This window comes from Amblyraja radiata, chromosome 7 (genome assembly GCF_010909765.2).
Source record: "Amblyraja radiata isolate CabotCenter1 chromosome 7, sAmbRad1.1.pri, whole genome shotgun sequence".
NCBI lineage: Eukaryota > Metazoa > Chordata > Chondrichthyes > Rajiformes > Rajidae > Amblyraja > Amblyraja radiata.
This window is the reverse complement of record NC_045962.1, coordinates 77091931-77117725: the sequence shown is the minus strand read 5'-3', so window position 1 is coordinate 77117725 and position 25795 is coordinate 77091931. Positions and strand designations below refer to the sequence as shown.

The 25795-nt window shown below is 45.3% G+C and overlaps 1 long non-coding RNA gene across 1 annotated transcript; it reads left to right on the top strand.

The window, feature by feature from the left end:
* The first annotated feature begins 5216 nt into the window (after positions 1-5216).
* On the top strand, positions 5217-24590 carry LOC116974871. Its single transcript, XR_004412481.1, has 3 exons — positions 5217-5227; positions 7940-7945; positions 24541-24590. It is a non-coding gene; the product is annotated as an uncharacterized LOC116974871 (long non-coding RNA).
* Positions 24591-25795: the final 1205 nt, after the last annotated feature.

The following is a 25795-nucleotide window of genomic DNA, read 5'->3' as shown; positions in this document are numbered from 1 at the left end:
CTTGCTATTTGTTCCAATAGCTGAAAGCAATTGGAGTATTGCCAAAGATAGGAAAAAGGAAAATGTCAACATAGTAACTTTCATTATATTCGGATGAACTTTATACCCATTGAATTACTTTCTGAGGAGTAATCATGGGTGTAATAAAGTTACTCGACTGCCATTTTGTGCAGTTAGTATTGGGGTCTACACTAGTCAGTATTCGTGGTGCTGGTTAACTGGGGGACTGGGGATAACTCCCACATTGGGTTTTTTAAGTAGTATCTTGCGATCTTTTACAAGGGAAAGATGGTGGCTGTGACTATCCACCACTCCCTCAGAACTCCAATGGAGTATCAAAGCTCTGGCAGCCTGTTGGCGGCACGGTGTTGCAGCGGTAGAGTTGCTGCCTTACAGCGCCAGAGAACCGTGTTAGATCCTGACTATAGGTGTTGTCTGTACTGAGTTTGAACGTTCTCCCTGTGACCTGCGCGGGTTTTCCCCGAGATCTTCAGTTTCCTCCCACACTCCAAAGACGTACAGGTGTGGTATAAACGTAAGATTGTCCCTAGGGTGTGTGGGAGGGGATTGCTGGTCGGCGTGGACTCGGTGGGCCGAAGTGCCAGTAGAATTCTCTGCTGTAGAAGGCTGTGGAGGCCAATTCACTGGATGTTTTCAAGGGAGTTAGATTTAGCTCTTAGGGCTAACGGAATCAAGAGATATGGAGAAAAAACAGGAATGGGATACTGATTTTGGATGATCATCCATGATCATATTGAATGACGGTGCTGGCTCGAAGGGCAAAATGGCCTACTCCTGCACCTATTTTCTATGTTTCTATGTTTCCACGCTGTAACTCTAAAACTCTAAAACTAAAAATTAAAACTAAAAAACAAAAGAATGTTGAACCCAAGATCTTCTTAAGATGTGGCAGGAATATCGTGACCTGAACAACAATGGACACTCAATGTCTTATAGATATTAACCTTGGAAATGTATCTGAAATAAGTTTTCTGCTTGTAAAGTGGTGCTTAAGAGGCTTTCAGATCGGCACATGGATATACAGGGAATGGAGGGATATCGACCATACTCTTTATTTTGGTATCAATTAGGCACAGACATTGTGGGCCAAAGGGCTTGTTCCTATATTTTCCTCTGTGCTATACCTTTCTTTATTCTATGTTCTAAATGTTATAACTTTATTTTGCACTGATTAGTTAAAAAGATACATTTTCTTGTTTCCATCAATAGATAGATACCCAGGTTATTTTTCTTTTTTAATTTGTTATGATTAGTTAACATTGCTGTTTAATTTTCCGTCCTTTCCTTTTGAAGTCATCATAGATGAGTCTACATTCAATAGCAAAATCATGAGGATGCTGGAAATCTTAAATAAAAACTGGATTTAAAAATATTTTAATTTAAGAACATAAGCCGTTAACATTTCAAGACTAGGACGTTTTGTCAGAATGCATTGAATGTATCTTTGGATAAATTGATTTCTAAGAATAGAAAGGAGCTTAAGAATAAACTTCCAGTGTTATCATGAAGACCGGAGTGTGAAGCATGAACTAAAGGTGTAGTGGATGTGACCTGTAACCGTGTGCTCCAGATTCCTCGTACATGTTACAGAAACATTGCTGAAACAGGCCCTTCAGCTCAACAAGTCCGAGCGAACCAGTGATCCTCCCTCCGTACACTAACACTATCCTACATACTAGGAACAATTTACAATTTTACCAAGCCAATTAGCCAACAATCCCATACGTCTTTGGAGTGTGGGAGGAAACCGGAGCACCCGAAGAAACCCCACACAGTCACAGGGAGACCATAAAAACTCCATACAGACAGCACCCATAATCAGGATCAAACCCTGGTCTCTGGCGCTGTAAGGCATCAACTCTTCCGCTGCCCCCACCATGCCGCCCAAATTGATTTTCTTCAAAACAGGCCAAACTCAATGCAGGAAATAAAGGAGGAGAGAAGCCCTTACAAAAAGGTTGAAAATCCAAATCCATCCTCACAAATTCTCTCTGCCAATAGCACGTCAGTAGATAAGTTGCTGTTTTTTCTGTGTTAATACAGCAGATGCGGAGATGCCATCTGAATCATTAAGTGTCCGGCCAGTAACAGTCATGTCTATCTTTAACTCCATCACTCATCTCAACGGTACAGCCTGGCTGTTAACAGTAAACCAATCACATTTAGCAATTCTGTTGTGTCTGACACTTTTCTAATATCACGCAAGTTGCTAAAAACAAACGAAGGATGGAAGCAGAACTTAAAAATGAATGGAAAGAATGGAATCACATCTGTGAAGATGAAGAGTATATCGGATCTATAATGAGAAGGAGAAACAGGTAGACAAAACAGGACAAATGATCACAATCACTGTGTTAATGTAAGAGTAATAAAATGTATGAAAGCTGATTTCAAGGAAATCCGAATGGAATAAGAAAGAAATAGAACAACGGTGGAAGATGTTTATAAAGATGATCAATAGAGTTCAGGAACAGATGGCACTAAACTAGGAGAACAAATTAACCCATAATGGATGAAAAAAATTAAATAACATTAAACCAAGTAAAATTGAATTCTCCAAGTTGATAGATTACAGAGATGGCAAAAGGAACTAAGGATGTGATGAGAAATTACACCAAAATGGTTGAATCGGCAAAAAGATAGTTGGGTTGAAGATCTGTGTCAATGCTGTATGGCTCTCTGACTATGACCCTATCAGGAAAATATAGTGTAGGAAGGAACTGCAAATGCTGATTTACATCGAAGATTAACACGAAATGATGGAGTAACTCAGCGGGCCAGGCAGCATCTCTGGAGAGCAGGAATGGGCAAACCCTTCTTAAGACAGGGGAGAGGGAAAGGAGATATGGAAGGGTACAAAGAACATGTAAGGTGCGAAAAGAACAGATAAAAGTAAACAATGATCCAGGAAATATACATTATTGGATGAGGGGAGGGTGGCAATGAGGCATACAAACAGTAAAATTAATCAGGAGGACAGTTAAACTAGGTGAACTAGGGTGGGGGATGGGCGGAGAGAAAGGGAAAGCAATGGTTACTTGATGTTAGAGAAATCGAAAGTCATTCTGCTGGATTGTAAGCTGCCCAAGCGAAATATAAGGTGCTGTTTCTCCAATTTGCATTTAGCCCCACTTTGATAATGGAGGAGGTACAGGACAGAAAGGCCAGTGTGGGAATGGGAAAGGGAGTTAAAGTGGTTAGCAACTGGGAGATCAAGAAAACCCAGGCGGGCAATAATATATAAAATATAGTCATGGTTAATCAAAGCAAAACAGGCTGGTCTGTGAAATAACTATTTGTCTTTGCTCAGTGTTTACTAGGGATATTTAGTTTAGTTTAGTTTAGAGATACAGCGCAGAAACAGGCCCTTTGGCCCACCGAGTCCACACCGACCAGCGATCCCCGCACACTAACACTACCCTACAGATACTAGGGACAATTTTACATTTATACCAAGCCAATTAACCTACAAACCTGTACGTCTTTGGAGTGTGGGAGGAAACCGAAGATCTCAGAGAGAACCCACGCAGGTCACGGGGAGAACGTGCAAACCCCATACAGACAACCACTGGTAGTCAGGTCCGATCCCGGGGTCTCTGGCGGGTCTTGGGTGCTGTAAGGCAGTAGTTCTACCGCTATGCCACCGTAGCGTACTTATAATGCCATGCCGATATATAACAAAGAATAACTAGTACAGATTCCAAAGAGAAGCCAAGTTCTTTGTCTAATTTGTTGATCGTTGTGAATCAGATGATGCAGATATGACCTCCACGTTCATTTTTACTTCTCGATTACATGATAAATTAAATGTGTAAGAATCAATGTGTGGACTTACAGATCACCAAAATGGTGACCCAAAGTGTCTCACCTAGAGTGTTGAAAGGGCAATAAACAGAGTTATGACACCCTGCATAAATATCTAAAAGAGTTTATAAATGTCTGTAGCTTTGCCCAAGAAGGGTAATAATGATGGGCAGCACAGTGGTGCAGTGGTATAGTTACTGCCTTATTGTAGCAGAGACCTGGTTCAATCCTGACTATGAGTGCTGTCTGTATAGAGTATACACATTATCCCTGTGATCTAATGGGTTTTCTCCGGGTGCTCTGGTTTCCTCCCACAAAGACGTACAGGTTAATTGGCTTCTGTAAGTTGTCCTCTAGTGTGTAGGATAGAACTGGTGTATGATGATCACTGGTCTGCGCGGATTTGATGGGCCGAAGTGCCTGTTTCCAGGCTGTCTCTCTAAAACTAAATAAAATTAGGCATCCAAAATCAGTCATTTTAAATTTCTACACAAGTGGCTGAGATTTCCATTCTAATACATGGCATGACTTTCAAAGTATATTTCCACAATAACAAATTATTTGAATTAAGATTCAGCTCAGTCACAGGTAGATTTGGACAATATTAAAGATCCCCATTTTGATTTGTTTGTATATGTAGTTCACCGAGTTTTACAAAATATGCTGCTGCAACTTGCTAAAGCTTCTTCAAACTATCAGCCAAGCCCTTGATGGTCTCTATCACTTAGAAAGATGAGGGCTTTCATTAGAAACATAAAAACATAGAAAATAGGTCAGGAGTAGGTCATTTGGTTCTTCGAGACAGCACCGTCATACAAATGATCATGGCTGATCATCCAGAATCAGTACCCCGTTCCTGCTTCCTCCCCCCCCCCCCCCCCCACCCCCCCCCCCCCCCAATATTCCTTGATTCTGTTAGCCCTAAGAGATATATTTAACTCTCTCTTGAATACATCCAGTGAATTGGCCTCCACTTCCTTCTGTGGCAGAGCATTCCACAGATTCACAACTCTCTGGCTGAAAAAGTTTTTCCTCATCTCAGTCCTAAATGGCCTCCCCCTTATTCTTAAACTGTGACCCTTGCTTCTGGACTCCCTCAACATGGGGAACGTTTTTCCTTCATCTAGCTTGTCCACTCCGTTAAGAATTGTACATGTTTCTATAAGATACCCTCTCATCCTTCTAAATTCCAGTGAATTTCACTAGATTCCAATTGCAAAGGAACACCGCTGCTCACTAGTTTCCATCCAAGTCGTGCATCACTTCGAAGCTCGATCAGTATTTCTTCATTGAGTCAAAATCCTGCAGTTCCTTATTAACAACACCACGCAGGGTGCAAAAGTCCAAAATGATGACTCATTGTCACAGTCTCACGTATAAGTAGGAAAGAGCATTATGTGCTGTCCTTGACATCCAATGCCATTGGAGAGTGAAATAAAAATCTTTCAAAGATTGGATGTTTCACTAATAAAGCTTTGGGGTGTTTGTCGGGAATGGTTGAACCCTGTCTCGATTGTGCTTGCTCTCCAAAGTCAGACCTTTATTGATGGATTGCTTGTCCTTTTGCTGGAAGCAACAAATAGCATGAGACACAGCAGATATTCTCTATTTAGCCTGCATGCTTTTTTTGAGCTACACTGTTGAGTCTAGTAACAATGGGCATTCAATACTACCTATCCAGCACAACTTTTCATTTCTCATCTGTGCCATCTGCTTGCTTTTATTCATTTGGGATTTCTTTTCATTAAATCATGACATTTAAAAAGCGGCCTGAATTAACTCCGAGACAAGAGATATTTTTATACATATGAAACTGATTCCGATAGCTTTAAAATCAGAAGCCATTTGGAAGCTTATTTGAGGCTTGAATTTTATCCCACATAATTAAAAGTGGGAGGTTTCCAAAGAATGAGAATACATTTTACAGGAATAGTAAATGTCGAACATTTTGCATTTTTGCAATTATAGCAGGATATAAGAATGTGAATAATGAGTTCATTACATTTGAAACCTTTAAAAATGTGTCTATTAAGAACTGTCAGTCAAAACATCAGAAATTCTTTCTGTCTTATGACATTTATGGTTATAATCCCTTACTCCAGATTAAAAAAGAACAATCTAATTTAGATTATATCATATTAATAAAGGCAAACAACTAATTGGGATGGATACTGAAAGCTAAAATAAATACTGACCTTGTAAATTGCTCATTCTAAGCTTCGCCCCAGTCCAGTTTCAGTCAAAAACCACTGAATCAAGCACTTGATCAACTAATCTTTATTTTGACAAAACACAATTACAGTTCCCACCACTGTACCTAACCACCGCAGGTTCGATCCTCGTATCTGCCTGTTCAAGCCCTCTAGGCCTCACTCAGAGACACTCCAGAAGGTCACGCAGTCCTAAGCACTCTCCCAGAAGATTGATGTGGGACCTCATGGGAGCGGACTTTTATAGGTCCCCGGACTTTGAGGGGCCGAACCACATGGGGGTGGTCTCTTTACAATCCAATTACAGATATCGATTAACCCCATACATAACAGACATTTCCCTAACCCAATAATACAGCAGCTAATATATTGTATTCAAACAGGGCTTCTCAAGGAAGCAAACATAGCAACGTTTACCCTGATCTGCAAGAAAACCAGACAAGGCTCAATACCTCATCCAATCAACATTAGGAAAAGTGAAACTCTGCACCATTACTTACAATTATTTACAAGGTGTATGTCTGGTTTGCTGTTATCCAATCCATTCTATGCATTTTGCACCTAATTGACAGGGTCTGAAGAAGTTCCCATTCTTTTCTTGCAGCTTGGATCTAGGCTCTACACAACCTGGCACCACTCTTCAGCTTTTAAGAAGGAACTGCAGATGCTGGAAAATCGAAGGTACACAAAAATGCTGGAGAAACTCAGCGGGTGCAGCAGCATCTATGGAGCAAAGGAAATAGGCAACGTTTCAGGCCGAAACCCTTCTTTAGACTGATGGGGGGTGGGGGGGAGAGGGGGGGGGGGGGGGGGAGAAGAAAGGAAAAAGGAGGAGGAGACTGAGGGATGGGAGGAGACAACCCGAGGACTGAGGAAAGGGAGGAGACAGCAAGGGCTAACAAAATTGGGAGAATTGGCAGAGGGATCTGGGAGTGCAGGTGCATGTTCCTTGAAGGTGGAGTCGCAAGTAGATAGTGTGGTCAAGAAGGCGTTTGGCCGTTTGGCCTTCATCAGTCAGTGTATTGAGTATAAAGGTTGAGAGGTCATGTTGCAGTTGTATAAGACGTGGTGAGGCCACATTTAGTATTGTGTTCAGTTCTGAGCACCATGTTATCGGAAAGATATTGTCAAGCTGGAAATGGTACAAAGAAGATTTACGAGGATGTTTCCAGGACTTGAGGGTGTGAGCTATAGGGAGAGGTTGAGTAGGCTGGATCTCTATTCCTTAGAGCGCAGGAGGGTAAGGGGTGATCTTATAGAGGTGTATTAGATCATGAGTGGAATAGATTGGGGTAGATGCACAGAGTCTCTTGCCCAGAGTAGGTGGACGAGGACTAGAGGACATAGGTTTAAGACGAGGGGGGAAATATTTCAGAGTAATCTGAGAGGTAACCTTTTCACACAAAGAGTGGTGGGTGTATGGAACAAGCTGTCAGAGGAGGTAGTTGAGGCAGAGACTATCCCAACATTTAAGAAACAGTTAGACAAGTACTTAGATAGGACAGGTGTGGAGGGATATGGACCAAATGTGGGCAGGTGGGAAGAGTGTACCCAGGACGTGTTGGTCGATGTGCGCAAGTTAGGCCGAAGGGCCTGTTTCCACACTGTATCACTCTTGGACTCTATGCCTCCATGTCTCACCTCCCGTCACCAAACCTTTAAATTTAGTTTAGAGATACAGCCTGGAAACAGGCCCTTTGGACCACCGAGTCTGCGCCGACTAACGATTACCGTACACTACCTCTATATTTTCCCAGATTCGTAATCTACACATTAAGGGGAATTTACAGAAGTCAATTAGCCTACAAACCTGCTAGTCTTTGGAATGTGGGAGTAAATTGGAGCACCTGGAGAGAACCCAAGTGATCATAGGAAGAAGTACAAACTCTGTACAGACTGCACAGCTGTGGGTCTTTACTCACATAAGTTTAGAAGGATGAGGGAAACCTACTGGATAGTGAAAGGCCTAGATAGAGTGCACATAGAAAGGATGTTTCCAATAATGGGAGGGTCTAGATTCAGAATAAGGACGTCTACAGTCTCAGAATGAAAGGACGTACCTTTAGAATGGAGAATAGGAGGAATTTCATAAGCCAGAGGGTGGTGAATCTGTGGAATTCATTGCCATAGGCGGCTGTGGAGGCCTAGGCATTGGGTATTTTTAAAGCAGAGATTGATCCGTTATCAAAGGTTACGGGTGAAGACAGGAGAATGATATTGAGAGGGAAAGATAGATCATCTGTGATTGAATGGTGAAGTAGACTCGATGGGCTGAATGGCCTAATTCTGCCCCCATGACATGGTCATTCTAGACAATATCTCTATCCAAAGTATTGATGTTGCTCTGAGCAATCTTTCACATCACAATCAGAGCTTTGCACATTTCCCTTCCAATTTCTTCAAATGGTTTGCCTAGTTGAATCGCAATTGATGGAATAAAGGGCATGAGCAACAGTGTGAACACGTGACTGAGTTCATTGTTAAACCATATCAGTTCGCCTGGGCTTATTGCTGGTGTCCATGATATCATTACCATGTAAGTATAATGGTAACATATGAATCCATTAAGGAACTATGTTAGACTGTGCCACATTGAAAGGGACATTACAGTACCTATTAGCCATCGGAAACTGTAGATGGTTTATGCATGCAACCTATAACGTAGCTACCTCAAGAGGGTGCCATGCGCACCAGCTCGGGTCGGGTTGTCAGACCTCCTGACCGTTACGGTGATTTCGTTTAGATTTGCAGGTTTTGTATAATCTCCCTGCCACTGTTGTATCTTTGATTTCTTAATTTCCTAAGGGGAAGGAACGGTCCAGGAAGAGCGGGTGATGCTGAACCCACTCTCCGAGTACCCCGACCTCTTCGATGACAAATTGGGGAAGCTGCCTCTTGTGTACAAGATTGCTACTGACCCCTCTGTCACGCTTGTGATCCGTGCCTCACACAGGGTGTCATTCGCTATGAAGGACAAGGTGGAAGCCATGCTGAACAACATGGTTAAAATGGGGGTGTTGGAAGCTGTCAGCGATCCCACTTCTGACACCATGTAAAGAATTGAAGTCTAACACACTGTAACCTTTACTGAGTCCTTTATTACAGCACATGGTACACACGTCCCAGCACTGACTGCATCTAGTCTTCAGGCGTGCTGGAACCAACAGGGAGGAACAAAGGGAGGATCTCACAGTTATACTGATATGGGTAGGCGTGGTTAGTGGTATTGAGGTAGCTACGTTATAGGTTGCTCAGCGGTGCCGTTTCGATACCATGCGTGATCAACTCACCAGGGATATCCTGGTCACCGGCATGCTAGATCAGAAACTACGTGCAGATCTGCTTCAGAAGCTGGACCTCACTCTAACTCAGGCAATGCATGCCTGCCGTATCGCTGAAGTGGTTGTCCCGCCTCATGGGCTGAGGGGGTCTGAAAACCGTGCTATAAATCTAACGGGCTTCGCCGTGCCTCGTCACAGGCAGGACAATTTTCGCCCTCCGCCGCGTCCCGCCCGCACATCCAGGGTCCCGAATACCAAGAAGTGCCCCAACTGCAGTTATGTCCAATCCATGCAGTCCCAGTGCCGGGCATTTGGAAAAGCCTGTAATTTCTGTGGTAAACGGAACCATTTTGCAGCTGTATGCCGCTCCCGTGGGAACGCTCCCAACCTTCCAGACAATTCTTAAACAACCTTCAGCAGGTTGATAATGACCTCGATTCTCAGTCTTCTGCCGACACTGCCCCGACTGATGTTACAAGCCTGCAGTGGTTCCTGGGTATGGTCAATTACCTGGGCAAGTTTATTCCGAACCTCAGCGATCTGAGCGCGCCTCTGAGGCAATTGACAAAGAAGGACATCGCCTGGTCCTGGTTTCCCCAACACCAGCAGGCTTTCGATCTCCTCAAAACGAATCTGATCAGCACACCGACTCTTCGGTTCTTCAATCTGCAGCGTCCAATCGTGGTGACGTGCGATGCTTCCCGTTTTGGACTCGGTGCTGCCTGCCTGCAGCTCTATGATGATGGCTCGCTGCAGCCCATATCCTATGCCTCGCAGACTATGACGGACACCGAGCAGCGCTATGCTCAAATAGAGAAGGAGCTTCTGGCGATTGTGTTTGCCTGCTCCAAATTTAAGGACTTCCTTTTCGGTGCCAGGTTCACTGTCGAGACGGATCATCAACCTTTAGTGACTATCCTCAACAAGCCAATCCACATCGCCCCGGCCAGACTGCAGCGGATGATGCTGCAACTACAGCGGTTCGACTTCAAGATCGTGTACAAGAAGGGCACTGAGATGCACGTGGCTGACGCCCTGTCCAGAGCCCCCCGGTCCTCCTGCGACAGACATCCCTACGAACAGGAGGACTTGCAGGTTCTCAATGTCAATTTCGTTCCCTCCAAACAGCTGCAGTGCCTGGTTGAGCACACTGCCAACAACCCCGATCTGCAACAGCTTGCTGCTGTCATCAGGCGCGGGTGGCCAGACAAGCGCACCTCGTTGCCTGCGGGTGTGCATCCCTTCTTTCTGGTTCGCGATGAGCTGGTGCTCCGGGACGGGATCATCATCAAGGGTCACAAGGTAGTCATCCCTGCTTCCCTGTATGCCTCGTACTACACCGCTGCCCACATGGGGCACCCAGGAGCCGATGCCACTGTCTCACATGCCCAAGAACAATACTATTGGCCTGGCATGGCAAAGTACATTAAGGCCCGTGTAGCCTCCTGCCCTGATTGCAACTCTCTTGCCCCTCACCAGCAGCGCCAGCCGCTTCTACAACAGCCGGCCCCTGACATGCCCTGGTCATCGCTGGCCGCAGACATTTTTGATTGGCGTGGTAAGCAATACCTCGTGTTGGTTGATTCCTACTCGAACTGGTTCGAAGTGGACCTTCTCCCTGCCATCACCTCTGAGATGGTCCTCAGTAAGCTGCGCCGACACTTCGCCACCTTTGGGTCCCCGGTCCGTTTACAGACCGACAACGGCCGTCAGTTCACCAGCGCTGAGTTCAAAGCTTTTGCCGTGAAGTGGAACTTCACTCATTTCACCAGCAGCCCAGAATACCCGCAGAGCAATGGCCTGGCCGAACGTGCTGTCCGCAGCGCCAAGACAGTGCTCGAACAGTCTCGTCTCTCCAACAGTGATTTCTACCAGGGCTTGTTAAACCTCCGTAACATTTCCAGGGACAATACCATGCGATCCCCTGCTCAACGTCTGATGTCACGCGTTCTTCGCCCACCGATGCCGATTGCACAACAATCCTTGGTGCCAAAGGTCCTTCAGCCTGCTGCTGTCCAGCAGCGGATTGCTCAACGGCATGAAGTTCAGCGCCGCTCCCACGACAAGTCCTGCCGCCCCCTCTCACCTCTGCTGCCTGGCCAGGTCGTTCGCTTGCAGACTTCCACCGGTTTCTCCCGACTCGCAACCGTGGTCGGGGTGGACAATTCGCCACGGTCCTACTTGGTGGACTTTGAAGGGACTATCTATCGCCGCAGCCGCCAGCACCTGTTGGCTGTCAACGAGCCTAAGCCATCCCCTGCAGCCCCGCATGCTCCTCGGTTGCGATTCGAGCCTGCTCCCACTAACTACCCCTCGACTCGCATGCCCCCATCTGCCCGTTCGCCGCGGTCCCCTCACCATGCTCCTCCTCCGGGTTTCTCAACCCCTGTCCACTCCTCCCCTTCCCGCGCTCCTCTCTCACCGCCTGCTCCAATCTCTCCTGCACAGTCCCCTTCCCCAGGCTCTCCTGTGCCGGTCGGCTCCCCTTAACCATATAACCATATAACAATTACAGCACGGAAACAGGCCATCTCGGCCCTACAAGTCCGTGCCGAACAACTTTTTTCCCTTAGTCCCACCTGCCTGCACTCATACCATAACCCTCCATTCCCTTCTCATCCATATGCCTATCCAATTTATTTTTAAATGATACCAACGAACCTGCTGCCACCACTTCCACTGGAAGCTCATTCCACACCGCTACCACTCTCTGAGTAAAGAAGTTCCCCCTCATGTTATCCCTAAACTTCTGTCCCTTAATTCTGAAGTCATGTCCCCTTCCGCACTCCAGGCTGAGTCTCCGCCTGCGTTCTCCATTCCAGCTGTTCCTGCTCCTCCTCCTCTTCTTTCGGGTGGGGAGGGTGAGGGTGCCATGCGCACCCGCTCGGGTCAGGTTGTCAGACCTCCTGACCGTTACGGTGATTTCGTTTAGATTTGCAGGTTTTGTATAATCTCCCTGCCACTGTTGTATCTTTGATTTCTTAATTTCCCAAGGGGAAGGATGTAGATGGTTTATGCATGCAACCTATAACGTAGCTACCTCAATACCACTAACCACGCCTACCCATATCAGTATAACTGTGAGATCCTCCCTTTGTTCCTCCCTGTTGGTTCCAGCACGCCTGAAGACTAGATGCAGTCAGTGCTGGGACGTGTGTACCATGTGCTGTAATAAAGGACTCAGTAACGGTTACAGTGTGTTAGACTTCAACTCTTTACAGAAACAAATAGAGAAAATCAAAATAAACAAGAGCAGTGGCTCTTAATCAATGATGAATGGATGTGTTTATTATGTTAGCAACTTGCAAAGAAGCTGATCATCGCAGGGATGAGAGAGAGGGTGGATCAAACTCATCCATCCACCAGTGTATTATAAAATCAGCCAGAGAACAGAAACAATGTTCTTCAATGAAAGGTTCTAATTAAAAGAGAAAATATATAGTCAACAAGGAGCAACAAGGAGAGTAGAGATCAAACGGCTGGTCGCAAAGATTTTGAAAGCCGGAAAGATCAAGCAGATTGAAATTTATCCGATATCCCGGCAAGTAATCTGTAAAACTGTCCAGTGCAAATGTACAAAATTAGTTTAATTTAGAGATGCAGTGGAAAAAACAGGCCCTTGGGCCCACCGAGTCCGCACCGACCAGCAATCCCTGCACATTAATGTTACCCTACACACACTAGGGACAATTTACCCTCATCCCAAGTATACAAACCCAAGCCAATTAACTTGCAAACCTGTACATCATTGGAGTGTGGGAGGAAACCAAAGACCTTGGAGAAACACCCTCGCAGTCACGGGGAGAACGTACAAATTCCGTACAGACAACACCCGTAGTCGGGATCGAACCCGGGTCTCTGGTGCTGTAAGGCAGCAACTCTACTGCTGCATCACCGTGCCGCCCAAATCAGTATTATTACACAATCCTTCCGCAGATAATCAATTCTTCTGTTTCAGTTTCAAATAGGATAATCTAGAAATGCAAATGCAAAGAATTTGAGCACGATAATGCTTTCCATGTTTAATGAGAAAGGCCTTGGGTATTATTAATATTGGAATAAATCTGAAGTTTCTGTTAAAAGATTTGTAACTAAAAGTTAATGGTAATTTTATATCAAAGTCTCGTGAGAGACTATGTGAAGAACCCGCTAGCCCACATGCGCATCAATATGTCGACGCATGTCGCGGGATTCGGAGCATTTCGAAAAAGCTCCGGCAGGTAAGGCATTTTTGTTTTCAGGAACGGCCCGTTGCTCCGAATATTGATATGGCAGGCTCAGAGAAACTGACAGGCGCGTCCTGTGCTGCTACCGCCGTTGAGGCTCCAGAAGGGAGCAGGCGGCTGGACTCGGAGAAGCTGACAGGCGCTGCCTGTGCAGCTACTTCTGTTGAAGCTCCGGAAAGGAGCAGGCGGGAGTCACTAGATGGCCCCACAAGAGAAGCCTGTCGAACCAGGCTTGCTGTACTGGCAGGTGCGACCTGTCCAGTGAGCTCCGCAAAGGCTCCAAAAGGAACAGCAGGCCCAAAGGAGCAGCCTGTCGATCCAGGCTGGGAGAAACTGGCAGCCCGATTTGCACAGTAAGCTCCAGCAAGGCTCGAAAGAGGCAGAAGGCCCGCAGGAGCAGCCTGTTCAGTGAGCTCCGCTAAGGCTCCGAAGGCGCAGAATGGGCCGAAGGAGCGGCCTGTCAAACCAGGTGGGGAGTTACTGACAGCGCGACCTGCACAGTAAGCTCCAGCAAGGCTCCGAAGAGGCAGAAGGCCGAAGGAGCGGTCTGTCCCACCGGGCTCAGAGATGCGGGCAAGCGCGCCTTGCACAGCAATATCGTTTTAAAGCTCCGAAAGGGAGCTGCTTAGCAAGCGTGGGGCTGAAGATGTAGTCAGACATGGCCTGAAAAGGAACTTCGCTGAAGCTCCAACAAGGAGGTCGACCTAGGCTCGGAGACATTGGCAGGTAAGGTTTCCTGACTAAACTCCGTAAAATCTCTGAAATGGAGCAGCCTGTCGACATGGGTTTGGAAATACTGGCAGCATAGTCTGTCTAGTGCCCTCCACTGCCTCTGGAGAAGAGCAGGTTGATGCAGAGACAGTGGCAGGGTGCCCTGCACAGCAACCTCCGTAAGTTCCAGGAAGGAACAGCTTGTCGGCCCTGGTTCAGGGTAGACCAACTTGAAACTGGCCGTCCATTAGATCATATTGGCCAGGGAAGCACTGCCTCAACATCTATGATTGAGGTTATCAGGCTGCCCAGTAGAGTGAGGTAGTTTGAGACACATGCTTATTCTTTCAGATTGGCTAAAGAGTTGCCAGCTCGCTGGAACATCATTTGCCATCCTCTGGGGGATAGGTAACTAACTCGCAAAAGGCCGATCGGGCATGTAGCATTTTTTACCTGACTTGCAGGTTCAGGTTGTAAAATCTTAAAAAATATATATATAATATATAAATAATAAAAGCAAAAGCGCCGTAAGGGATCTGCTGGCTCTTGTGACTAAATTTGGCATCTCTTCGGGGATAGGAGAATTGTTAGAGATAAAACTGGCAAGTAGCCTATTTCTCGTGCATCTATCACTGCATGGTGGTATGGAAGTTTTGTGAAGAGACACATGTGAGCTACTTTTAAACAAAAGTAGCAAAGGTTTGTGGCTTCTTTCAGTTTGGGGTTAAGAGAAGCGACTATGTTAAAGCGCAATTGACACTGCTCGTGCTGCTTTATGTTGTATCTAGTACTATAAGTGGGACAATAAATGATTGGTTATTCACCCACTGTTGACTAAGGTTATGGATGGGTCTTTTATAGGAACACTCTAAAGCCTAGATACAAAGTAGTGTGGAATATGTAACAGTATAAATTATTATGCAGATTATCATCAACTGTATTCTTAATCTTGAAGCAGTATCTTTTAAGTTAGTTATGCTTATGACTGATTTCAGCACAAAGAGCACAGTATTTACACAATCTCCATCTGGATCTCTCGGTGATATAGAAACATAGAAACATAGAAAATAGGTGCAGGAGTAGGCCATTCGGCCCTTCGAGCCTGCATCGCCATTCAATATGATCATGGCTGATCATCCAACTCAGTATCCTGTACCTGCCTTCTCTCCATACCCCCTGATCCCTTTAGCCACAAGGGCCACATCTAACTCCCTCTTAAATATAGCCAATGAACTGGCCTCAACTACCTTCTGTGGCAGAGAATTCCAGAGATTCACCACTCTCTGTGTGAAAAATGTTTTCCTCATCTCGGTCCTAAAAGATTTCCCCCTTATCCTTAAACTGTGACCCCTTGATCTAGACTTCCCCAACATCGGGACCAATCTTCCTGCATCTAGCCTGTCCAACCCCTTAAGAATTTTGTAAGTTTCTATACGATCCCCCCTCAATCTTCTAAATTCTAGCGAGTACAAACCGAGTCTATCCAGTCTTTCTTCATATGAAAGTCCTGACATCCCAGGAATCAGTCTGGTGAACCTTCTCTCTACTCCCTCTATGGCAAGAATGTCATCTCAGATTAGGAGACCAAAACTGTACGCAATACTCCAGGTGTTGTCTCACCAAGACCCTGTACAACTGCAGTAGAACCTCCCTGCTCCTATACTCAAATCCTTTTGCTATGAACATAAGGGTAGATTTTTATGGGAATGAACTCATAAAGCAAATCAGGCATGGTTGGGTAAGTTGGAGTTGACAGCATACCCACCAGATCGGAGATTGGGGGTGTTTATTATGTAAAAAGGTACACTGAGGTTACTAAGTGCCGATGAGAAAAGGATAGTTTCTTCATAGTTATTTAATAGTTTCACAAAAGATTGTTCGTACAGACTATTTCAAGATGGATAGAGTGTAAGCAGCTGAGAGCAGGAGTTAATTCAAATAATTTCAAGTCTCACTCTACCAGGGCGGTTGGCTCGTTAGCAGCCAATAGAATGGATATTCCCCTTTGATCAACTTGCAACAGCAGGAGGCTCAGATAAGCGCACTTTCAGAAGTTATAAAATTTCGTTGACGGTTGCAGATAGAATTCTGAACAGTGTTGCATGAGTTATTGTCTAACCCAAAGGCAATTGGGACTGTGGTTCAATTAAGGGCAATGTTATTTTAATGTTATTTAATTTATTTAATATATAAAATAACAATGTTATTTAAAGTTAGCATCATGTTGTTAATGGCCCATGTCTTTTCTACCATTTATGGTTTATCTGTGAGTGTTTTCACATACAGATTGGTTTACTGCATGAAACCACAGAGCTTCAAAGGCTTCACGTAGTCTCTCACGAAACTTCGATATGAGATAGAAAGATTAAACAAGAACTTACCGTTTGAAGTTTGATCTGTTTTTTATGAGGTTGGAGTGTTAGACTACGTGCTCTCCACTCCCAACCCTGAATCTCATAAATATCATTCGGTAAGTCAAGCGTTATTAATCTTTCTATAGTTTAAGTTGGTGCAAGTGGTTCATACAGTTGCTTTGAAGATTGACGCGCATGTGGGCTGGCGGGTTCTTCACGTAGTCTCACACTCCAACCTCATAAAATAAAGATCAAACTTCAAACAGTAAGTTCTAGTTTAATCTTTCTATTAAAATTGGCAAGCTGATGTGTCGTTTCTTGAATATTGACATATTTGTATGTGAGTTCAGTTATTTCATTAGCACTTTTTGGTCAAAGAAAGGGCTCCATTCCTCAACGAGTTCCGGGTCCGCCACGACCTAGACCTTTTCTTCCGTCGCCTCTGCCTCCGTGCCTTTTTCTATTGGAAGGAGTCCTCACCACCAGTGATGACCCTTTCTCCCGTCTCTACTGATAACCCTCCTCTTGGACTCCTCTTGGTCTCCCCCGGATGGCCTTCTATCCTCTTTAGACCCTTTTATTTCTAACAGCCAGCATAGAGTCTGAAGAAAAATCTCGACCCAAAACCTCACCCATTCCTTCTATCCTGAGATGCAGACTGTCCCGCTAAGTTGCACCAGCATTTTGTGTCTATCTAAAGTCTATGACTGACTGCCTTTTATGTCTTCAAATCAAATAAATTATCAAGTGGCAAAGGAAAAAAATGTGTTCCCTAACTATACATTATTCCCTCACTATTTTTCATTCCTTTGGCTGTTTTTACTGAAGGACCATCTGTGATCAATCTCTCCTTTCTTGTAATTAGATATGATCATTTACTGCGCCAGTCCCAGGATACATTGATTTCACCACATGAAGGTTTTTTGATTGAGTAGTGATGAAATGACACATCTTTGAGATGTGGGAGGAAACAGGAGCACCCCGATTAGCATAATCAAGGAGGAGTCGCACCCTGGCCACTCCCTCTTCTCCCCTCTCCCATCAGGAAAAAGGTATAGGTGTGAAAACGCGCACCTCCAAATTCAGGGACAGTTTCTTCCCAGCTGTTATCAGGGAACTGAATCATCCGACTACTACCAGAGAGCAGTGCTGAACTACTATCTACCTCTTTGATGACCCTGGGGCTATCCTTAATCGGACTTTGCTGGCATTACTGCACTAAACATTATTCACGTCTCATGTATCTATACACTGTAAATGGATTGATTGTAATCATGTATTGTCTTTCTGCTGACTGGTTAGCATGAAACAAAAACCTTTTCACTGTGCCTCGGTACACGTGACAATAAACTAAACTGAACTGAGTTACACCAGCATGTTGTGTCTATTCAGATTTGTGTTACTCATTCAAAAATTCCAATTGCTGTAAGTCTGAGTTGTGCCATTAGAGCAAGTCTCTGGGTGTTCAATCCAGTACTTAGTCCAGGCCCTTCAAGATGGCAGTGAGGGATGGTAGGAAAGATTGATGCAGATGAGCAGGTCAGGGCCTTACCGCCCGCACTCTCGGACGCACACTAGGTTGGCTGCAAGAGGCCCCTCGGGGCATGGAGGCTTAGCATGGCCATCTGAGATGCGATGAGGGGCGGGGACGAGGAGGCGGCAGAATGGTCGGGTCAGCGAAGTGGGCTGCCAGAGGCCCCTGAAGCAGCCCGGGGCTCCATTAGATTGGGCACCGCTCCAAGTGGCCGAGCTCGAAGATCGGTCATGGCCTGTAACAGCACGTAGTGGGCAGAGGGCACAGACACATTGTCTGCACAGGATGAAACCGGCAATGTCAACCCAGTGGTGCCGTCAGCACAACAGCCCTTTATGGACAAATATAATTTTAACATTTAAAGAAAAAAATCAGTCTTGAAGCATACCCGGGTTCGTTCCCGACTATGGGTGCTGTCTGTACAGAGTTTGTACGTTCTCCCCGTGACCTGCATGGGTTTTCGCCAAGATCTTCGGATTCCTCACACACTCCAAAGACGTACAGGTTTGTAGGTTAATTGGCTTGGTATAAATGTAAAATTTGTCCCCAGTGTGTGTAGGATAGTGTTAATGTGTGGGAATCCCTGGTAGGTGCGGACTCGGCGGTCCGAAAGAGCTGTTTCTGCGCTGTCTCTCTATCCTAAACTAAGATAAACTAAACTAAACTAAACATACAAGATCATTCCTAAAATGTGGCAACTCTTGTGTACTGACTTATGCCCCTGTCCCACTTAGGAAACCTGAACGGAAACCTCTGGAGACTTTGCGCCCCACCCAAGGTTTCCGTGTGCGGTTCCCGGAGGTTTTTGTCATTCTCCCTACCTGCTTCCACTACCTGCAACCTCCGGCAACTACCTGCAACCTCCGGCAACCACCTGCAACATTCGGGAACCGCACGGAAACCTTGGGTGGGGCGCAAAGTCTCCAGAGGTTTCCGTTCAGGTTTGCTAAGTGGGACAGGGGCATAAGTTTACTATTTGACACTCTTATACTTAGTATAATTGTGCCTGGTGTATAGTAGGATTGCCACTGAACTGTATGCAAATAAAGAGGTTCAATATACTTCGGTACACGTGACAATAAAGTGTTATTGAACCATTAATCACAGTGCAATCACATCTTTCCTTTGACTAGGTGTTCTTTGGCAGCTCATTTGTGACGTCTACACACCACTCTTTTTACTATCATATCACAATGATCACCTGAATCCATCAAGGTAGTTTGAGCTATGACATATTTCAACAAATTAGCTTTTCAAATGAACTGTGACCATACCCATTATAAAAAAGCCAAGGAAATGAAGGAAGTGTATTAGCCCTGACAAAGTAAGGCCCTTTACTACCAATTTCCATCCTGCACTCAAATTCACTTGGACCATCTCTGACATCTCCCTACCGTTTAAATCTCTACATCCCTTCCCCCTTCCCAGTTCTCCAACCAATCTTATGCCCCTGTCCCATTTAGGAAACCTGAAAGGAAACCTCTGGAGACTTTGCGCCCCACCCAAGATTTCCGTGTGGTTCCTGGAGATTTTTGTCAGTCTCCCTACCTGCTTCCACTACCTGCAACCTCCGGCAACCACCTGCAACCTCCGGGAACCGCACGGAAACCTTGGGTGGGGCGCAAAGTCTCCAGAGGTTTCCGTTCAGATTTCCTAAGTGGGACAGGGGCATTACTGTCTCCAACATCAGTCTGAAGAAGGGTCTCGACCCGAAACGTCACCCATTCCTTCTCTCCAGTGATGCTGCCTGTCCCATTGTGTCACTCCAGCATTTTGTGTCTATTTTCGATTTAAACCAGCATCTGCAGTTCTTTCCTACCCATAAGGTCCTTTTTTAGTTATTTTTCCTTCGACGTTAATTTGTCAGCAGATCTGTTCTCCATTATAAAGGTTTTATTTCGCTGCCTCTGGCTGCGAAACTCAACAACCCAAGTCAATATTTTCATTGTAAAAATGAACAACATGGTCCAATAATGTTAGTCTTTCCATCATCAGTCAGATACGGAGAAAGACCCCCTGTCTGTTTAAAATCAGAGCTATTTCAAGGCATCGAAGCAACATTACAAAAAATTGTCTTTGAACCCGACGTAATTTCCAACATAAACCCTGATGTGCCCCGACACACAGCATGTACATTTAATACACTATGCAACAGTCTATTCTTGCAATCAATTTGCAATGTTATTGACATGATTTAGCACTACAGCCTAACAGGCATTATAAAAACTTGTCCTTACGAGATGAAAACATGATTTGCCTTACTACTATGGCAATTCTACGGCCATTAAATTGAACAAAGCACCGTCGTGCTGTCCTTCAAAATGGGCCTGACAAAAGTGATGAATTGTGTAAACCATGTTGACCTTCCTTAGTTCCATTCTTTTATTGAATGCCATCCAGTTAGATGATGCGTGAACACATCGCTGGTAGCATGATTCTCATGATTTATGGCACGAGCTACCTCTGATACTTTCTGCAGCAACATTTACAAGGCATCTCGTTGTCCATTATTAAGCTCCCGTTTAAAAACAATGCGGCGGCCTCACAGCGGTAAATGTCCATTTGTCTGTCACACATACGTTGCCATTGTCTGACGTTTATGCCTCGAAGTGTCAGTAAGAAATGCAGCAACGACACCGTGGCGGACCAAGCTTGGAGATGGAATCACAAGGAACGGCAGATGCTAGATTGTGGAGCAGATCACAAAGTGCTGGAGTAACTCAACGGGTTAGGCAGCATCTGTGGCGGGAATGGACAGGCGACGTTTCGGGTCGGCACCCTCCTTCAGACCTTCTCAGGTGGGTTCTTCCTGTGACCGCATGGGTTCTATCCTCTTCAGATCTTCGGTTTCCTCCCTCACTCCCTTTCATCCTAGCTTGTAGGTTAATTGGCTTGGTATAAATGTAAAATTGTCCCTAGTGTGTTGTATTGGATAGTGTTAACGTGCGGGGATCGCTGGTCTGTGCGAACTCGGACCGAAGGGCCTATTTCTGCGCTGTATCTCTAAACTAAAATAAACTAAACTGTCTCCGACTACATTTTCTTTCTGTATCGCCCACTCCCCTGATATCAGTCTGAAGAAGGGTATTGACCCAAAACATCACAAATTCTTTCATTCCAGAGATGCTACCTGTCCCACTGAGTTACTCCTGCATTTTCGTGTCTATCTTTGATTTAAACCAGCATCTGCAGTTCTTTCCTAAACTAAACTAAACCTTGGAGATGATTGGGTAATACTCCTGCTCAGTGTGAAGATTGTTGTCAGAGCAGCAGAGTGGTGCTGCGGTAGAGATGCAGCATCACAATGCCAGTGACCTGCGTTTGATCCAGAACTTGGATGCAGTCTGGGCAGAATTTGTACATTCTCTCTGTGACTACTTGGGTCTTCTCTGGGTGCTCCAGCTTCCTTCCACATCCCAAAGACGTGCAAATTTACAGGCTGATTGGCTTCTGGAAATTGCCCCCTCATGATGCAAAGGTGAGATAACAAAGAACTGGGGTAGGAAGGAAGATCCTTCAGGAAGACTTCTTCAGAGTGAAGAAGGGTCTTGACCCGAAACATCGCCCATTCCTTCTCTCCGGAGATGCTGCCTGTCATGCTGAATTACTCCAGGATTTTGTGTCGAACATAGAACTGGTATGCGGGTGATCGAAGGTCAGCGTGGACTCGGTGAGCCGAAGGGCCTGTTTCCACGCTATCTCTCAAAGCCCAAACTAAAACCTAACTACTATGACAGGTTTATACACATAATTAATAGGTGACTTATCGCCACCATGCACCTAAATTGTCCAGCGAAATGTGCTTGCTGATACTGGGAGTAGATGCTGCAGGTCCATTTGTCTGTTCTTCTGATGGTGACTGTGTCCCAGCCTGGTATGGCAACTGCATTTGCCCGCCTCAACCTCCAGAGAATGGTGAACACAGCCCAGTCCATCACAGGCTCATGACTTACTTCCGGCCAGTCAATATTCATGGAGCGTTGCATTCGAAAGTGTGAAAGTATCATCAAGGATGCCTGCCCACCCTGGCCAGTCCCTTTTCTTTGTTTTGTCTTCTGGAAGAAGATAGCGGAATTTAAAAACCCGTACATCCAGATTTGGTTTCGGCCCGAAACGCTGCCTATTTCCTTCGCTCCATAGATGCTGCTGCACCCGCTGAGTTTCTCCAGCATTTTTGTGTACCTTCGATTTTCCAGCATCTGCAGTTCCTTCTTAAACATCCAGATTTAAGAACAGCCTCTTAACCCCACTGTTATCGGACTCCCGAACCAACCACCTCTTTCACACACCCACCCCCCCCCTTCCCAGAGGTACAGCCATGTAGGATTTCTCTTATTTATTTCCCATTCAGTTACTTCATTATTGCTCTTTCATTCTTACTGCAATATTTCAGAAGGTGCTCAGATCTGCATCATTCCATTGTGTCATTGTGTTTATTGTAGCATTTATCATTACTGTATCAATGTTGCTTCTTCTGTGAACCTCACGTGAGCAAGGGGAGTGAATCTACAGAATTCATTGCCGCAGATGGCCGTGGAGGCCAAGTCACTGGGTGTTTTTAAGGCAGAGATTGACAAATTCTGGAGTAGGACGGGTGTCATAGAAACATAGAAAATAGACAATAGATGCAGGAGTAGGCCATTCGGCCCTCTGAGCCAGCACCACCATTCAATGGGACGGATCATCTACAATCAGTAACCCGTTCCTGTCTTCTTCCCATATCCCTTGATTCCGTTAGCCCTAAGAGCTATATCGAACTCTCTCTTCAGATTCAGATTCAATTTTAATTGTCATTGTCAGTGTACAGTACAGAGACAACGAAATGCATTCGTTGAATACATGTCAGCGGTTATGGGGAGAAGGCAGAAGAATGGGATTGAGGGGAAAAGATAGATCAGCCATGATTGAACGGTGAAGCAGAAACGAAGGGCCAAATGGCCAAATTCTGCTCCGATGACATGAATTTCATTGTACTCTGATGAATGTGGCAAGAAACTAATCTGAATCTGAATTTGAATGTACATCTATCTGAGTAAAAAGATGATCAATCAAAAAATGATCAATAATCAATGAAAATGTATTAGATGGAATGGCTCTTGACCCTGTTCTTAAACGTTCTAAATCTATTTGAATGATTATTTGCAATGCTTTCACGCAATTTTACACTGATTGGTAACATTTGTTACAACACAAATTATATCTGGCTTAACGGGTACTGACCAGTTAAATACCTCTGCAAAAGGATTATCCTTAATCACCTTCCTATGTCTGCACACAAAACAACATTCAATATGTTCGTTTTCCACAATTTCCTCTTTTGTTTTCAATCCCGACGCTCTGCAAAATCCATACCCTGCTGTCACTGTCAGATAGATCTGCTATCATTACAGCAGACATCATTGACTTACAGATATTTCAAATCAACCCATCAAACACCAACTCTGAGGCCTGATATTACTTGTAAATCAGTTTTGAATGAGTAAAGCCTTTCGAAAGTCTCACCAGAATAGCAAAGTAATAGTAGCTCTCTGTCTTTGGACTTCTCTGGATTTGCATAAGCATTAGTTTGGTTTGTTTAGTTTGGTTCAGTTTAGTTTTTTAGTTCAGAGATACACAATGGAAAACGGCCCTACAGCCTACCGAAACCATGCCGATCAGCGATCCCCGAACATTAATACTATCCTATACACTGTGGGACAATTTACAATTTTAACTGAAGCCAATTAGCCTATAAACCTGAACGTTTTTGTAGTGTGGGAGGAAACCCCATGCAGGTCACGGGGAGAACGTACAAACTCCGTACAGAGTGCACCTGTAGTCAGGATCGAACCGGGGTCTTTGTCATTGTAAGGCAGCAAATCTACCGCTATGCCATTGATGCTGACTGAAATCAACATTTCTACCATAATTGGTCTACTTATATCCTGGCAATTTCTACTTAGTTGCTTTCTTAGGACGGCACAGTCGCGCAGCAGTAGAGTTGCTGCCTTACAGCTCCAGAGACCCAGGTTCGATCCTGACTGTAGGTGCTATCTGTACTGGGTTTGTATGTTCCCCCTGTGACCACATGGGTTTTCTTCCTGTGCTCCGGTTTCCTCCCGCTTTCCAAAGGTGTACAGGTTTGTAGGTTAATTGGCTTCTGTAATTTGGCCCTAGCGAGTAAGATAGTGTTAGTGTACAGGTGATTGTTGGTCGGTGTGGACCCAGAAGGACCTGTTTCCGTGCTGTATCTCTAAACCTAAAACTAAATGCGAAACTTAAAAGCACAGAAAAAGACAAAGGTTAGGATTAAACCTGGGCTGCTGCAGCTATGAAGCAGAAGCTCTACTTGGTAAACCAAGCTCGCCCAACATAGACATGAAATGTCATGTGTAAACATAGAACTGTTGCATGTGTTAGTGTGGCGGCGCCTATCGGCAGCGACTCGACTACAGTCCGTCTGTCTTTTTTTAATTTTTGTCTCGTTAAATGTATGTCTTGATTCTAGTTTTTATTATTTGTTTAGCTGTGTATATGTGGGGGGTGGGGTGGGGTGGGGGGCTGTGGGGGAAACCGTTAATCTCGTCCCTGTACGGGGACCTGTCTTTTTCCCTGTCGTGTCCCCGATGTCGTTGGGCCTAACGTCGGGGAGCCGGCGGCGGCCACCGGCCGAAACCGGCCTGAGGGTTCCAGTCGCGAAGCCTGCGGACCTGACATCGAGGAGCTGGCCGACTTCGGAGCGGGAAGAGCTGTGGTGGCGCGCGACTTTGACCTGACCGGAGCTTCGGAGGCTCCGGCCGCAGGCTCGGTGGACAGGAACATTGAGAGCTCGCAGGTCCCTGGTGGGAGACCGCTTTTCGGAGCTCCCGCAACGACAACTACTCTCGCTGGAATCGCGGGGTTTAAAGGACTCGGAGCGAGGGCTAACATCACCCCGCTCGGCTTAAACGGCCACAGGACTTACCATCGTACGCCGGGGGCTTTAACACTGGAGCCCCCTGTTCGCCTCGACGCTGCAGTTGGACTGCTGAACCACGGGAGAAGAACAAAGGGGAGAGATAAGACTTTGCCTTCCATCACAGTGAGGAGCTGTTGGAGATCCACTGTGATGGATATTTATGTAAACTGTGTTAAGTGCGGGTCTTGGGTTTTTTTGTAATGTGTGTAGAAAATACAACTTCGTTCAAACCAAGCTGTTTGAATGATAATAAAAGGCATTTTATTCTATTCTATTCTTCTATTCTATGTGGGTATCTCAGATGCTTTTGAGGATAAAAGGAGCCTATTTTATGACCGCACTGTGAATATCTCGTCAGCTGTCTCTCAGGATCGAGGATGACATAGGGTGGGAGATTGCAACCTTCACGTGGTCCACCCTGTTTCAACAAATGCAATCAACCCGGCGTGCACAAACAGAAGATCAAACAGAACAAGTTGTCTTACAACTTTAGGTTGTGCACGCCATACGCAAGAAGAAGAAGAAGAGGATGACATGTTTTCACCAGTTTATTATGGGCCCTGACGGAGCTGTTTAGGCAATCAAAATCCACAGAAGGTCACACTAACCATTGAGCAATGATTTACAATCCTACATGCACTCCATTATACTCCCCTCACATTCCCATCAATAGATGCATTGCGGGCATCGGACGTAGCGATGGGCGCCAGGCAACAG